Source organism: Enhydra lutris, unplaced genomic scaffold, assembly GCF_002288905.1.
Source record: "Enhydra lutris kenyoni isolate GAN:26980312 unplaced genomic scaffold, ASM228890v2 scaffoldscaffold64, whole genome shotgun sequence".
Lineage (NCBI taxonomy): Eukaryota > Metazoa > Chordata > Mammalia > Carnivora > Mustelidae > Enhydra > Enhydra lutris.
The window spans coordinates 732,256-749,907 of NW_019154148.1; the positions used below are offsets into that span (position 1 = coordinate 732,256).

Here is a 17,652-nt window from a genome sequence, read left to right on the forward strand (position 1 = left end):
AAAAAAAAAGGCCAATTGAGCAAACTTAAATGTGTATGAGGATATCCTCTACATATTCCTGTTCAAAAAAATTTTTTTTCAAGTAACAGATATTCTAGAGAAAATCTTAGAGAAATAATTCAGATACTATGTCATTAAAAAGTGAAAAACAACAGGGACATCCAAATGACAGGACATTTGTGTTCAAAAGTTTGGGTTCAAATCATATCGATTATACACCTCAATGATTCATTAATTAATGCTATGTATTTAATTAGTAATCATGAAATATATACATAGCTTTATCTTAAATGATAAAACTACACTCTGTTTTTTAGAAGAATATAATCCAAATAAAAATACTAAAGTAATCAGCATTATAACTGAAGGAGGAAAAAGTGTTTTGAGTAATTTTACTTAAAGATACTAAATATATTTTGATCCCTGATGGATGGCAATTATAAGTCAACATCAAACGTTCAACCTTCTACCTCCATCCTATGCTAAAATGTTAACTTTCATGAACATTAAGCTTTCTACCTCTATCATGAGTGGCTGCCTGTAGAGTGTCCCATGACACAGTTACTATCGTCTTGACATATGCTGTTTTCCCTCTGCAACCACTAGTCTCTCCTGATGCATTATTTTATTTTATTCTAGTTATTTATTTTATTTTACCTTTTTAATTTTATTTATTTTTTTTTAAAGTAACCTTTACACCCAACATCACACTTGAATTCATGACCCTGAGATCAAGAATCTATGCTTTCTTTACTGACTGAGCCAGCCGGGCGCCCTTGCTTTTGCACAACTTCTAATACCTTCTGGTCAATCAATGGACCACTGCAGTCAATACTTACCCCAACTAATTACTTCACATAAAAACACAAACCATCTCGGTATTTCTTTTTTTTTTTATTAATTTTATTTTTTATAAACATATATTTTTATCCCCAGGGGTACAGGTCTGTGAATCGCCAGGTTTACACACTTCACAGCACTCACCACAGCACATACCCTCCCCAATGTCCATAACCCCACAACCCTCTTCCAACCCCCCTCCCCCCAGCAACCCTCAGTTTGTTTTGTGAGATTAAGAGTCACTTATGGTTTGTCTCCCTCCCAATCCCATCTTGTTTCATTTGTTCTTATCCTACCCCCTTAACCCCCCATGTTGCATCTCCACTTCCTCGTATCAGGGAGATCATATGATAGTTGTCTTTCTCCGATTGACTTATTTCGCTAAGCATGATACCCTCTAGTTCCAGCCACGTCGTCGCAAATAGCAAGATTTCATTTCTTTTGATGGCTGCATAGTATTCCATTGTGTATATATATCACTTCTTCTTTATCCGTTCATCTGTTGATGGACATCTAGGTTCTTTCCATAGTTTGGCTATTGTAGACATTGCTGCTATAAATATTCGGGTGCACGTGCCCCTTCAGATCACTACGTTTGTATCTTTAGGGTAAATACCCAGCAGTGCAATTGCTGGGTCATAGGGTAGTTCTATTTTCAACATTTTGAGGAACCTCCATGCTGTTTTCCAGAGTGGTTGCACCAGCTTGCATTCCCACCAACAGTGTAGGAGGGTTCCCCTTTCTCCGCATCCTCACCAGCATCTGTCATTTCCTGACTTGTTAATTTTAGCCATTCTGACTGGTGTGAGGTGGTATCTCATTGTGGTTTTGATTTGTATCTCCCTGATGCCGAGTGATGTGGAGCACTTTTTCATATGTCTGTTGGCAATCTCGATGTCTTCTTTGCAGAAATGTCTGTTCATATCTTCTGCCCATTTCTTGATTGGATTGTTTGTTCTTTGGGTGTTGAGTTTGCTAAGTTCTTTATAGATTTTGGACACTAGCCCTTTATCTGATATGTCATTTGCAAATACCTTCTCCCATTCTGTCAGTTGTCTTTTGGTTTTGTTAACTGTTTCCTTTGCTGTGCAAAAGCTTTTGATCTTGATAAAATCCCAATAGTTCATTTTTGCCCTTGCTTCCCTTGCCTTTGGCGATGTTCCTAGGAAGATGTTGCTGTGGCTAAGGTCAAAGAGGTTGTTGCCTGTGTTCTCCTCAAGGATTTTGATGGATTCCTTTCTCACATTGAGGTCCTTCATCCATTTTGAGTGTAAGGAAATGATCCAATTTCATTTTTCTGCATGTGGCTGTCCAATTTTCCCAACACCATTTATTGAAGAGGCTGTCTTTTTTCCATTGGACATTCTTTCCTGCTTTGTCGAAGATTAGTTGACCATAGAGTTGAGGGTCTATTTCTGGGCTCTCTATTCTGTTCCATTGATCTATGTGTCTGTTTTTGTGCCAGTACCATGCTGTCTTGATGATGACAGCTTTGTAATAGAGCTTGAAGTCCGGAATTGTGATGCCACCAGCTTTGGCTTTCTTTTTCAATATTCCTTTGGCTATTCGAGGTCTTTTCTGGTTCCATATAAATTTTAGGATTATTTGTTCCATTTCTTTGAAAAAAATGGATGGTACTTTGATAGGAATTGCATTAAATGTGTAGATTGCTTTAGGTAGCATAGACATTTTCACAATATTTATTCTTCCAATCCAGGAGCATGGAACATTTTTCCATTTCTTTGTGTCTTCCTCAATTTCTTTCATGAGTACTTTATACTTTTCTGTGTATAGATTCTTAGTCTCTTTGGTTAGATTTATTCCTAGGTATCTTATAGTTTTGGGTGCAATTGTAAATGGGATTGACTCCTTAATTTCTCTTTCTTCTGTCTTGTTGTTGGTGTAGAGAAATGCAACTGATTTCTGTGCATTGATTATATATCCTGACACTTTACTGAATTCCTGTACAAGTTCTAGCAGTTTTGGAGTGGAGTCTTTTGGGTTTTCCACATATAGTATCATATCATCTGCAAAGAGTGATAGTTTGACTTCTTCTTTGCCGATTTGGATGCCTTTAATTTCCTTTTGTTGTCTGATTGCTGAGGCTAGGACTTCTAGTACTACGTTGAATAGCAGTGGTGATAATGGACATCCCTGCCATTTCCTGACCTTAGCGGAAAAGCTTTCAGTTTTTCTCCAGTGACAATGATATTTGCAGTGGGTTTTTCATAGATGGCTTTGATAATATTGAGGTATGTGCCCTCTATCCCTACACTTTGAAGAGTTTTGATCAGGAAGGGGTGCTGTACTTCCTCAAATGCTTTTTCAGCATCTATTGTGAGTATCATATGGTTCTTGTTCTTTCTTTTATTAATGTGTTGTATCACAATGATTGATTTGCGGATGTTGAACCAACCTTGCAGCCCTGGAATAAATCCCACTTGGTCGTGGTGAATAATCCTTTTAATGTACTGTTGAATCCTATTGGCTAGTATTTTCGTGAGAATTTTTGCATCTGTGTTCATCAAGGATATTGGTCTGTAGTTCTCTTTTTTGATGGGATCCTTGTCTGGTTTGGGGATCAAGGTGATGCTGGCCTCATAAAATGAGTTTGGAAGTTTTCCTTCCATTTCTATTTTTTGGCACAGTTTCAGGAGAACAGGAATTAGTTCTTCTTTAAATGTTTGGTAGAATTCCCCCGGGAAGCCGTCTGGCCCTGGGCTTTTGTTTGTTTGGAGATTTTTGATGACTGTTTCAATCTCCTTACTGGTTATGGGTCTGTTCAGGCTTTCTATTTCTTCCTGGTTCAGTTGTGGTAGTTTTTATGTTTCTAGGAATGCATCCATTTCTTCCAGAGTGTCAAATTTGTTGGCGTAGAGTTGCTCATAGTATGTTCTTATAATTTTCTGTATTTCTTTGGTGTTAGTTGTGATCTCTCCTCTTTCATTCATGATTTTATTTATTTGGGTCCTTTCTCTTTTCTTTTTGATAAGTCTGGCCAGGGGTTTATCAATCTTATTAATTCTTTCAAAAACCAGCTCCTAGTTTCGTTGATTTGTTCTGTTGTTTTTTTGGTTTCTATTTCATTGATTTCTGCTCTGATCTTTATGATTTCTCTTCTCCTGCTGGGTTTAGGGTTTCTTTCTTGTTCTTTCTCCAGCTCCTTTAGGTGTAGGGTTAGGTTTCGTACTTGAGACCTTTCTTGTTTCTTGAGAAAGGCTTGTACCGCTATATATTCTCCTCTCAGGACTGCCTTTGCTGTGTCCCACAGATTTTGAACCGTTGTGTTTTCATCATCATTTGTTTCCATAAATTTTTTCAATTCTTCTTTAATTTCCTGGTTGACCCATTCATTTTTTAGAAGCATGCTGTTTAGTCTCCATGTATTTGGGTTCTTTCCAAATTTCCTCTTGTGATTGAGTTCTAGCTTCAGAGCACTGTGGTCTGAAAATATGCAGGGAATGATCCCAATCTTTTGATACCTGTTGAGACCTGATTTAGGACCGAGGATATGATCTATTCTGGAGAATGTTCCATTGGCACTAGAGAAGAATGTATATTCTGTTGCTTTGGGATGAAATGTTCTGAATATATCTGTGATGTCCATCTGGTCCAGTGTGTCATTTAAGGCCTTTATTTCCTTGTTGATCTTTTGCTTGGATGATCTGTCCATTTCAGTGAGGAGAGTGTTAAAGTCTCCTACTATTATTGTATTATTGTCGATGTGTTTCTTTGATTTTGTTATTAATTGGTTTATATAGTTGGCTGCTCCCATGTTAGGGGCATAGATATTTACAATTGTTAGATCTTCTTGTTGGACAGATCCTTCGAGTATGATATAGTGTCCTTCCTCATCTCTTATTATAGTCTTTGGCTTAAAATCTAATTGGTCTGATATAAGGATTGCCACTCCTGCTTTCTTCTGATGTCCATCAGCATGGTAAATTCTTTTCCACCCCCTCACTTTAAATCTAGAGGCGTTTTCGGGTCTAAAATGAGTTTCTTGTAGGCAACATATAGATGGGTTTTGTTTTTTTACCCATTCTGATACCCTGTGTCTTTTGATTGGGGCATTTAGCCCATTAACATTCAGGGTAACTATTGAGAGATATGAATTTAGTGCCATTGTATTTCCTGTAAGGTGACTGATATTGTATATTGTCTCTGTTCCTTTCTGACCTACTACTTTTAGGGTCTCTCTTTGCTTAGAGGACCCCTTGCAATATTTCCTGTAGAGCTGGTTTGGTGTTTGCAAATTCTTTCAGTTTTTGTTTGTCCTGGAAGCTTTTAATCTATCTCCTTCTATTTTCAATGATAGCCTTGCTGGATATAGTATTCTTGGCTGCATGTTTTTCTCGTTTAGTACTCTGAATATATCATGCCAGCTCTTTCTGGCCTGCCAGGTCTCTGTGGATAAGTCTGCTGCCAGTCTAATATTTTTACCATTGTATGTTACAGACTTCTTTTCCCGGGCTGCTTTCAGGATCTTATCTTTGTCACTAAGACTTGTAAATTTTACTCTTAGGTGACGGGGTGTGGACCTATTCTTATTGATTTTGAGGAGGGTTCTCTGAACCTCCTGGATTTTGATGCTTGTTCCCTTTGCCATATTGGGGAAATTCTCTCCAATAATTCTCTCCAATATACCTTCTGCTCCCCTCTCTGTTTCCTCTTCTTCTGGAATCCCAATTATTCTAATGTTGTTTCGTCTTATGGTGTCACTTATCTCTCGAATTCTCCCCTCATGGTCCAGTAGCTGTTTGTCCCTCTTTTGCTCAGCTTCTTTATTCTCTCTCATTTGGTCTTCTATATCGCTAATTCTTTCTTCTGCCTCATTTATCCTAGCAGTCAGAGCCTCCATTTTTGTTTGCACCTCATTAATAGCTTTTTTGATTTCAACTTGGTTAGATTTTAGTTCTTTATTTCTCCAGAAAGGGCTTTTATATCTCCCGAGAGGGTTTCTCTCATCTCTTCCATGCCTTTTTCGAGCCCGGCTAGAACCTTGAGAATCATCATTCTGAACTCTAGATCTGACATATTACCAATGTCTGTATTGATTAGGTCCCTAGCCTTCGGTACTGCCTCTTGTTTTTTTTGGTTTTTTTTTTTTTTTTTTGGTGAATTTTTCTGCCTTGTCTTTTTGTCCAGATAAGAGTACATGAAGGAGCAAGTAAAATACTAAAAGGGTGACAACAACCCCAGGAAAATATGCTTTAACCAAATCAGAAGAGATCCCAAATCATGAGGGGGGAGAAAGGGGATAAAAAGAGCTTCAGAAAGAAAAAAAAGGAAACAATTTAAATAAAAGAAAATGAGTAAAGAAAAAATATAAAAAAGAAAAATGTATATATATTAGATAAACTAGTTAAAAAACGTTAAAAAAGAACAGGGGATAAGTTAAAAAAAATTTGGCAGAAGAAGAGAAAAAAAATTGAAAAAGAAAAAAAAATTAAATTAACTGCCAGGCTAAAGAATCATGGGGAGAAAGCCATGAGTTCTGTGCTTTGCTTTCTCCTCCTCTGGAATTCCGCTGCTCTCCTTGGTATTGAAAGTGCACTCCTTGGTAGGTGAACTTGGTCCTGGCTGGATTTCTTGTTGATCTTCTGGGGGAGGGGTCTGTTGTAATGATTCTCAAGTGTCTTTGCCCCAGGTGGAGTTGCACCGCCCTTACCCGGGGCCGGGCTGAGTAACCCGCTCGGGTTTGCTTTCGGGAGCTTTTGTTCCCTGAGCGCTTTCCGTAGAGTTCCAGAGGATGGGAATGAAGATGGCAGCCTCCCAGTCCTGCCTGGAGGAGCCGAGAGCCTGGGGCCCCATTCCTCAGTGTGCCCTCAGAGAACAGCGCCCAATTACTCCCATCACCCTGGCCTCCGGCCGCGCTCCAAGCTGACCAAACCTGTGACCGGTTCAAGGTAACCCTGATTTGGGAGCTCACTCCTCGGCTCTGTCTCTCTAGCTGGCTTCCCCATTCTAATACCTGTAAACTCTGTGACACTCAGACACCCCCGATCCTTCTGTGATCCTGCGGGACCTGAAGCCATGCTGACCCCGTGTGGGCTTCACCCCGGTTAAGCTTCTGGAGCGATGTCCCTCAGCAGAACAGACTTTTAAAAGTCCTGATTTTGTGCTCCGTTGCTCCGCCACTTGCCGGGAGCCAGCCCCTCCCCCCGCGGTCTATCTTCCCGTCGCTTTGGATTCACTTCTCCGCCAGTCCTACCTTTCAGAAAGTGGTTGATTTTCTGTTTCTAGAATTGCTGTTCTTCTCTTCGATCTCCCGTTGGATTTGTAGGTGTTTGCAATCTTTAGATAAGCTATCTAGCTGATCTCCTGCTACCTGTAGTCTCAGCCTGCTACTTCTCCGCCATCTTGACTCCTCCACCCATCTCGGTATTTCTATATAGCACTTGTTGACGGTCAGTTTCATCATTAGATTTCATTATTTACACCAAATGGTCAAAGATGGAATGAAATTATTAGATACCTAATATCAGCTTTTAAAAAACATCACAAGAGTATTTTTTTAAGATTTTATTTATTTATTTGACAGGCAGAGATCACAAGTAGGCAGAGAGGCAGGCAGAGAGAAAGGGGTAAGCAGGCTACCTACTGAGCAGAGAGCCCGATGCGGGGCTCGACCTGGGATCATGACCCAAGTCAAAGGCAGAGGCTTTAACCCACTGAGTCACCCAGGTGCCCCGAAACAGAGTATTTTTTAGTGAAGTTTCAGGTTTACAGAAAATTGAGCAGTGAGTACAGAATCTCCATACCCCCCCCCGACTTCTCATAGTTCCTGTATATTCCTATCTTGTCTCAGTACAGCACATTTGTTATAACTGATGAACCAATACTGATACATTATTAATACTGACACATTATTTTTAACTAAAGGCTACAGTTTACAGTATGATTCTTTGTGTTACACAGCACTAAAGAAGAGGTAAAATGTCATGAATCCACCAGAACAGTATAATACACAACAGTTCCACTGTCCTAAAATCCCGTGTGTCCACCTGTCACCCACCCCACTTGCCTGAACCCCTGGTCACCAGAGATTTTTTTTTTTTTAATTCTCTACAATTTTATCTTTACCAGAAAGTCATATACTTGGAATCATACAATATGTAACTTTATCAGATGGACATCTTTTACCTAGCAATATGTGTTTAAAGTTCCTCCATGCCTTTACATGGTCTGAGAACTCATTTATTTTTTTTAAGATTTTATTTATTTATTGAGAGAGAGAAAGAGAGGGAGCACGTGTGAGTGGGGCGAGAGGGAGAGAGAGAATCCCAAGCAGACTCCACACTGAGCTCAGAGATGGACATGAGACTCAATCCTCAATCTCACAACCCTGAGATCATGACTTTGCCACTCAGAAGAACCACCCTGGCCCCCTACCTCATTTCTTCTTATTTCTTTTTATTCATGATTGGGATGAACCAGAATTTTTTTTATCCACCTACCTAAAGAAGGATAAGTTGGTTTCTTCCACTTCGCAGCAATTCCAAATAAAGCTGCAATCAACATTTGCATAGATCCTTGTATGGATGTAACTTTTTAACCCATTTGAGTAAGTATGTGGGAGTGTTGGGTCCTATGACAAAATTATGGTTAATTTTGTAAGAAACTTCTCAACTGCCTTCCAAAGTAGCTGTACGATTTTAAATTCCCACCAACAGTGAAAGAGAGTTCTTGTTGCTCTACATTCTCATCAGCAATTGGTACTGTTAATTTTTTGGATTTTAGCAATGCTAATAGATGTGTCCTGGTATTTTGTTTCATTTTTGCAATTCCTTGACAGAAGTTTTTTCACATGTTTATCTGCCATCTGTACATCTTTAGTAAGATGTCCGTTCAGAGCTTTTACCCTTTATCTAAAATTTTCCCCTTATTATTAAGCTTTTAGGCATAAGTGCTCTCTATATAGTTCCAACCCAAAGTCGATCATCAGTTTTGTTTTGTTTTTTAATGTTTTCTCCCAGTATGTGGATATCTTTTTCTTTTCCCAAAAATGTCTTTCACAGAGCAAAGGTTTTAATTTTAATGAGGTCCAACTTTCATAGCTCATACTTCCAGTGTCATATGTAGAAACTTATCACCAAATTCAGGGTCACCCAGACCTTGAATCCTATGTTATCTTTTAGTAATTCTATTGTCTGGCATTTACATTGAGGTTTATAATACAGTTTGAGTTACATTTTGTCAAAGATGTGAGATCTGTGTTTATATTCTTTCTGTTTTTGCTCTTGTTGTGCCTGTGGACATCTAGCTGATCCACCATCCTTTCTTTAAAAGACAATCCTTTCTCCAGTGAACTACTGCTGCTGCTTTGTCACAAAGCAGCTGACTGCATTTGGCAGGTGTCTCTCTAGGCTCGCTTTTCTTTTCTGCTGATCTGTGCGTCCATTCTGTCCCCATTGCCATGCTGTCCTCACTACAGCAGTTTTATAGCAAGTCTTAATGTCAGATAATGTTAATCCTTTTACTTTTGCCTTTTCATATAATCTTTAGAACCAGGTGAGCAACATACACAAAACAACTTGCTATGATTTTAATTGGGATGACATTTGAATTGATGCTTAAAGTTAGGAAAAAATGGACATCTTACAATATTGAGTATTTCTTTTTAAGATTTTTTTTTAATTTATTTGACAGACAGATCACAAGTAGGCAGAGAGGCAGGCAGAGAGAGAGAGGAGGAGGAGGCAGGCTCGCTGCTGAGCAGACAGCCTGATGTGAGGCTCGATCCCAGGACCCTGGGATCATGACCTGAGCCAAAGGCAGAGGCTTTAACCACTGAGCCACCCAGGCGCCTATATTGAGTATTTCTAATCACAAACAGAATAGTTTTCCATTTATTTGGACCTTTATCAGAACATCACAGTTTTTCACAAACAGATATTGTACAACATTTGTTAGATTAGTATCTAAGCATATAATTTTGGGGTGTTAGTAGAAACACTTTAGGTCTTTAATTTGAAATTCTAATTGTTCATAGCCAGTACACAGGAAGCAATTGACTTTTGTCTGTAAACCTTGTATCTTGCAGCCATGCTATAACCAATTATTAGTTCCAAGAGTAGTTTTACAAATTATTTTATTTTCTATATAGACAATTATGTAATTTGTGGACAGTTTTCTTTTGTCTTATCTTACACCTTTACTTAAAAACACCCGGTATGATGTTGAATAGGACTTGTGAAAGAAGACATCCTTGTCTTGTTCTCGATGTTAGGGAAAAAAGCACCTAGTTTCTTACCATTAAGTATAATGTTAACTGCAGGTGTTTGCTCTGTTCTGTTTTTGTAGAGGAAATGCTTTTCATCTCTATCCATAGTCTGCTGGAGTGTTTTACAAGAATCTATGTTAGGTTTTGTCAATTTTTGTTTCTGTAGCCACTGATATGATCATATGAGTTTTTTTTTAATTGATTTTTTATAATTATTTGATTTTTGAAGATTGAATCAGCCTTGCATTCTTGGTGAATTTTAGCTAACATTTAGAGGGAAAATGATAGAAATTCTCTACAGTCTTCTCCTGAAAATACATGCAAAGGGAAGCCTCTGAATTCATCCAGGTAACAGCACTACCATCTTATTAGTCCCAGAGTCTCAAAAACCAAAGCATGATTCACCTTTCCCATCATTTTCCTGTTTCACTTTAATATTTCACATATCGTACGGACAAAAATTACTTAGCTTTCTTATACTTAAAGTCAGTCCTAAGCCTTTTATTTCTACTCCCAAATATCACTACTTCTATTCCCTTCTTTGCAGTCTCATTTCTCCTGTGATGTTCCATCCTCTCAGAACTTTTGAAATAGCCACTTGGAGATTCTCCTCCAGTTTCTTGCCTCCTCCAACTATACTTCCTGTATCAAAGTAGAAATGCCTTAATGCACAACTGTGATTGTTTTATTTCCTCTCTTAAAAACTTCCACAGAAATAGGAATAAAAACTAGCTTAATACTCATGGCTTTCTACAAACTGAGTGTGAGTTCCATGTCCAGACTCCACTAATTCTTCCATCCAGACAGCCACTTCCCAATCATTCCCTCAAGTCTGTTTAATTAAAGCCACCTTTTCCAGAAACCTCTCTGACAATGAACATGTGCATGCATAAATCATTACCAGTAGTAGGAAACAGTATCTCTTTCCTCAAACAAAATTTTCTGTGGCACCTGTCTCCTATTGTGTATGACAAAGTTTAAAATATATTAATTATTACCTCTAGCAGATGATGAAAGTCTTTGGGTAGATTTGTTTCTGTTGTCAATAGTTTCCAAGTAAAATTAGAATAATCAGGATAATTGTAAAAAGCACCATGAATATAAATGTTGTGTGAGCTGACAAGCCTTTTCAATACTACTTCACATCTGGATCCAAGATCCAACTTTCTTTCAGGAAATCCTTCTCTCCTTCCTGGTCAGCGTGTTAAGAAAACAACCCTCTTTCCACTCTAGTCCTAGCTACTTTCCATTCCATTCCCTCGCTTTCTTTCCATAGTAACTCATCACTACTTCAAATCATCTAACTACTTCCTGGCTTAACTACTCTTTCTCTCACTCTAAACTAAAAGCCCCTGGAAAACAGAAATGTTGTATGTTCCCTTGTCTCACACGACACCCAAAACTTAGGTGGCAGTAACAGCTGAAAAAAGAGTTGAGTGAATATGTAACTATGTGTTCTATTCTAACTGGGAGCTAGAAAACATTGCTCAGAAAAGAAGGAAAAGGCAACTTCTTGAACGTGAAAAAGCAAAGATGGTCTGGGAGGAGGTACAAGGGGACTGAAGCGCTGTCAGTTCTGCATGAAGGAAGGTGAACAGTCCCTGGGCACAGCACACGGCATGGCTTCCCCTTTCTGAAAGGCCAGTAAGTCCCAGAGGTGGCACGGTTACTCTTCATTGCCCCTGCTGATACCATCACTTCCCAGCTTAAGACATAATATAAGTAGCTACTGTTAGCAAATGAAATCCAGCTGAGGCAAACCAATGGGAAGGGACTCGGCAAAGAAAATGACAGCAATAAGGGGGAATAAGAAATGCTAGGCCCAGGAGAGACAGGGCTCGGGAGGCGAACTCCCAGGAAAGGCTTTATTACTAAAATAATAAATTGATTCTCTGGCCAGAATCACTATTTGACAAGGAGAAATAATGTGAGGCCACATTTCTCAGCCAAGTAAATCTAAACTGTTTAGTCTTATTTCCTTAAACTCCATATCCTTTTTTTTTTAAAGATTTTTTTGTTTTATTTATTTGACAGAGATCACAAGTAGGCAGAGAGACAGGCAGAGAGAGAGAGGAGGAAGCAGGCTCCCTGCTGAGCAGAGAGCCCAACGTGGGGCTCGATCCCACGACCCTGGGATCATGACCCAAGTGAAAGGCAGAGGCTTTAACCCACTGAGCCACCCAGGCGCCCCTAAACTCTGTATCTTAATAGATCAGTCATCCTTAAACTTTGGTAGCATATCTAGGGAACATGCGAAAAGTAAACACACGTGTATAGAGTATGAGTGTGTTTATATATCCCAAAAGGTATATAGGGAGTAGATAATACAGACATATACATTTAAAACCTCAGTAAGTTATATATAGTCAATTCTCACCGTTTGTGGTTGTCATAGTCTATAAAGTCACCACAGACAATGAATTAGTGAATAATGAATTACCCTCCCGGGAGAAATACAGCATCAGGCTCTGGCAAGCCTCTGCCCATATTTTCCTCAGCTAATCCATACATAACTTTATTTTATGTGTCTTTCTTTTTAAAAACATCTTATTTAATATATAGTCGATCCCTTACCATTGAACTGATGATCAACAACACTCTAACTCATGCCAGAATGGAGCTTATCTTACCCATTTCCTTTATGAGGCACATCAGAGCCCAGGTGCATTAAGAAACGCTAGGCAGCATTTCAGCCCTATATACAGAGGCCACGTTAAACAGTGCAACTGTCAACAAAAAGCCCAAAAGTGTGAAACATGTTGCCACTAAATGGACTGCAAAAGGGACACTTATTTACAGTATGAGAGCCAAAGGAATAGCTAAAGGAAAGTGATGTCTTGTATGACACCAGCTGGGGGAAGGCAACACTGATATTCCCCTCTCTGCACAGGTACAAGATAAAAGCACCACAATGCTGATGTGGGGGGTTACAAATACATTTTAGTGGTAGGTGAATTCACACACATGCAAAATCTACAAATAATGAGGCTCAAGTGTGTGTATGTGTGTTTACCATATACATTATCTATACATATGGCATTGTGTGAGTGTAAAAATTCAGAGAAAGAAGGAACGAAAGATATATCTGGAAGTTGGCAACTTGACATATGGAAGCACTAATGGTCTTTTAAAATCAGATTACTGATTAATTAATTAAGCCTTGTTTTTAGTTTAGGTATAAAAGTGACTTGAGAAATTCACAAAATATAAGTACTAAGGGCAGGAAATCATGATTACCTCCAAGATTACTCTCCACTTCCAGAAATAGAAAGAGGTAAAAATGGTAATAGGAAGTAGCTTCAGTCCTGCCAAGAACCAATCCCATCATTGTCAGTCTCTGTCAATTTTCTTTTTCTTCAAGCTTTCATGTCACTGAATTTCTGCTCTTCTTCATACTTTGGATAGACTGTTATGACATTTATTTCTAACTTAAGATGACAATTTTAGAAACTGGACCACAGAGTTGAGAATCTACTAAAATCAGTAGGCAAGAATGAAAAGGAAAAGCAAGAAAGCAGATCATGACATAGCAGATGAAGATCAAAGAGATCATGCTTTATTCATGCAACACAAACCACAGGCTCAGCCGTTGGTTTGCAGGGATGGTGGAAATGGGTCCTTTTAGGAGAACAGTAAGAAAACAAATGACAAGAAGAGAAGACAGAATGCATCACTTCCTTCTCAGTTGCAAAGCAACCTCACAATATTTTAGAAAAATAAAAAGCTATTTTAAGCGATTAAAAAATGAAAGAATTCTGAAAGACAGTTTTTCGGTTCCTTATAAAACTGAACATATTCTGACCATACCATCCAACAATTGCACCCCCTGGTATTTGCCCCCAAAAGAGTCGGAAACTTATGTCCATACAAAAACCTGCACGCACTTGTTTTTATCGGCTTTGTTTGTAATGGCAAAACTCAAAAGCAACCAAGACATCTTGAGCAGATGAATGGACAAATAAACTGGGGTGCATCCAGACAATGGACTATTTATTATTCAGCACTCAAACAAAATGAGCTATCAAGCCATAAAAACACAGGAAGAAAGTTAAATGCATATTACTAAGTGAAAGAAGTCAATCTGAAAAGGCTACAAACTTATGATTTAAACTCTATGACATTCCGGAAAAGGCAACAAGAGAAGGTAAAAAATATCAGTGGTTACCAGCTGGCTGAGGGGAGGGATGAATAAATGAAGCACAAAGGATTTTTAAGGCACTGAAAATACTCTGATACCATAATAATGGATATGTGTCTATATCCATTCGTCCAAAACCACAGAATATACCAACATCAAGAATGAACCGTACTGTAAATTATGGACTTTGGTGGTTACAGTATGTCAGCGTAGGTCCAGAAATTCTTACAAATGTATCATTATGGTGGAGGATGTTGATAATGAGGGAAATCATGCCATTGCATGGGCAAGAGGGCATAAGGAAAATCTCTGGAACCTTCCTCTCAGTTTTGTTGTTAACCTAAAACCACACTAGAAATAAAATTTTCAAAATCTTTTCTAACTATAAAAATTGGAACACTAATAAAAGTGTTTCCAAAGGTAGATATAATATCACTGGGGAGTTAAATTACTTTTTCAGGTATTAGGTAAGTACAGTGTTTTTTTCTGGAGAGCTTACACAGATTCTTTAAAAGGAAATTAAGTAATTCAAGAGTTTAATGAATCTACCAAGTGGACAAATGCACTGAAGAAAATCCTCTTTAACAATTTATGACAACTCCTTTATTACTGTTAGAAATTCCACTTAGAGGCTCCATCACTGCCATCCAGCAGTGATCTGAACTTTGCCAGGATCAGTAACATCAGAAAGAAAATGGTCTAGCCAAGGTAGACCTGTAATTAACCATGGAACTAATCATTCTAAATTGAATGCCTGTGTAGAACTACACAATCTAGAAGCTGGTAGACAACGTAAACATTACCAGACAATGACCTGATCTTACAGTTCCCTGGTTCCAGTGTTACGAAATTAAATACACAGATTAATTCTGTGGAAAGGGGCATGCCCAAAACAGAGTGACACAGTGACAACAACTACCGACATTTTGACTGCAGATGGATCTCATTAAGAAAACCTTAAACGGGGGCGCCTGGGTGGCTCAGTGGGTTAAGCCTCTGCCTGCAGCTCAGGTCATCATCTCAGGGTCCTGGGATCAAGCCCCGCATCAGGATCTCGCTCAGAGGGGAGCCTGCTTCCCCCTCTCTCTGCCTGCATCTCTGTCTGCTTGTGATCTCTCTCTCTGTGTCAAATAAATAAAATCTTTAAAAAAAAGAAAAAGAAAGGAAAGAAAACCTTAAACACACACACATACACACATACCCCACATACATTCCTTTCTTCACTTCAGAGGTCTTCAGGGAGCCTTGAGGGCGGGGAGCTGTTTTTAAAAAAAGAAAATCTGAGACAAAACTGAAACAAAACTGAAGCACAGTGAAGAAATTCACCAAGGTAAAGTCTTCACTGTTAACTCTAGCTTACTTTTCAAACATTGTAATAATGGTAGTATTCGTTGATGGTTTATACATCTAAGACATTGTTCTAGGTACTTTACAACTCATTATTGGGTTTGCCTCCTAAAAAACACCATAACGTAGATGAAATTATAATTGAACTGTACACCCTGAATGGCACTGAGGTTTAGAGTGTTTAGGTAACTTTCCCATGTTCACAGGGTGTAGTGCTGGAGTCAGCAGTTGAATCACAGAATTCATACTCTTAACCACTGCCAGGACCACAAAAATCAGCTCTGATGTACCAAGTAGCAAAAGTAGTTTTCCTCTAATACTCTTAGCCAGGACATCTGACCCTCACTCTGGGATCATCAACCCTTTCTCTTTCCTTGCGTTCTTTCTTACTCTCACCATTTTCTCCAAGACCATCCTTTTTCCCCTCTTTCTCCCTCTCTCTCTCTTTTTTTTCTCATTTTATATAAAAGAGTATTTTAATTCTTGTCCTTAGGAACTATAAAGACTCTACATGATTTGGAAATGAGACTGTACCAAACAATAGCCAAAGGAGAGTTATCCACTCCATGCCTTCTCTTTGGTCTGGTCACTCAGAAATATAATGTTATCATCTAAGACTGTTGTTGCTTGCCACCTCACGTTATTTTTATCTGTGTGTTCACCATAGTCTACTTCCCCTTCTACATAACTTTGGGACCCCTTTTTCACACACTGGTATACCCCACTCTGAGGTCTGCGTGGAATACTGATATCCTGCGCCATGTTGTCTTTTGACTTACATCACTCATCTGGTACGATTCACTCTCCCCAGACCACCACATTTCATTTGTCACTAGAGAAAATATTGTGACCGGGTTTTTCCCTTCCACCTGTCTCATGATGGGGTCCTGACCCACTCGCCCGAGCAGCTGCACATGGTTCAGAGATCTTTCAAGAACCAAGCTGCTAGCTATTCCAGACTCATGCCTTACAAGCTTGATGAAATACCTGTAATACAGGTCTTCGAAACATGGCTTCTATTTGCTTTTCCTACAGTCTAGTCTTTGGTCTTCCCCTAGTGAAGAACTCCTGGCTCCCTCCCTCACTGTATGCTCTAGCTGGTTCAGCTTCTAGCTAGGCCCCTCTGTCTCTTTTTCATCCTGATTATTTTCCAACAGTTTTCTTCCCTGTCTTTAATAGGGGATTACAGAGAACCAAGGTGCATTTTATCACATAAATTAAATGACTTTGTAGTGCATATTATTTATCCACTCCCCAGAATCAATCAGGTTATTAATTAGATTTCTTTTTGCTTCTTAACATTGCAGGAGATGCTTAGTTAGTGACCTTTGTTAGGGAAATATTTCAAGGCCTTATTCTACATAAATCGTAGTCACACATTAGACTGAGCTGAGACTGCAGGTAATTAGCACTAAGAATCATAGAGCCCACTCACAGATATGCTGCTTTAACAGAACAAATTAAAAACTGCAGGGGTGCCTGGGTGACTCAGTCAGTTAAACATTAAACTGTGGTCGTGATCTCAAGGTTGTGAGATTGAGCCCCACAACAGGCTCCATGCTGGACGTGGAGCCTGCTTAAGATTCTCTCTCTTCCTCTCCCTCTGCCCTTTCCCCTTCTCTCTCTAAAATAAATAAATCTTGGGATGCCTGGGTGGCTCAGTCGGTTAAGTCACTGCCTTTGGCTCAGGTCATGATCCCAGAGTCCTGTGATCGAGTCCCACATCAGGCTTCTTGCTCAGTGGGGAGCCTGCTTCTATCTCTGCCTCTGCCGGCCACTTTGCCTGCTTGTTCTCTCTCTGTCTCTGATAAATAAATAAATAAAATTAAAAAAAAAGAAAAGAAATAAATACAATAAATAAATCTTTAAATAAATAAAAATAAGAACTGGTCTTCACTGAAAAAATAAAATTAAGGTGTTTAAAAAATAAAATTGTGGGGGGCGCCTGGGTGGTTCAGTGGGTTAAAGCCTATGCCTTTGACTCAGGTCATGATCTCAGGGTCCTGGGATCCAGCCCCACATCAGGCTCTCTGCTTGGCAGGGAGCCTGCTTCCCTCTCTCTCTCTCTGCCTGCCTCTCTGCCTGCTTGTGATCTCTCTCT

The 17,652-nt window shown here is 39.1% G+C and overlaps 1 pseudogene; it reads right to left on the bottom strand.

Annotated features, from left to right (window-relative positions):
- Positions 1-16,011: 16,011 nt before the first annotated feature.
- LOC111158915 lies at positions 16,012-16,599 on the bottom strand (annotated as a pseudogene).
- Positions 16,600-17,652: the final 1,053 nt, after the last annotated feature.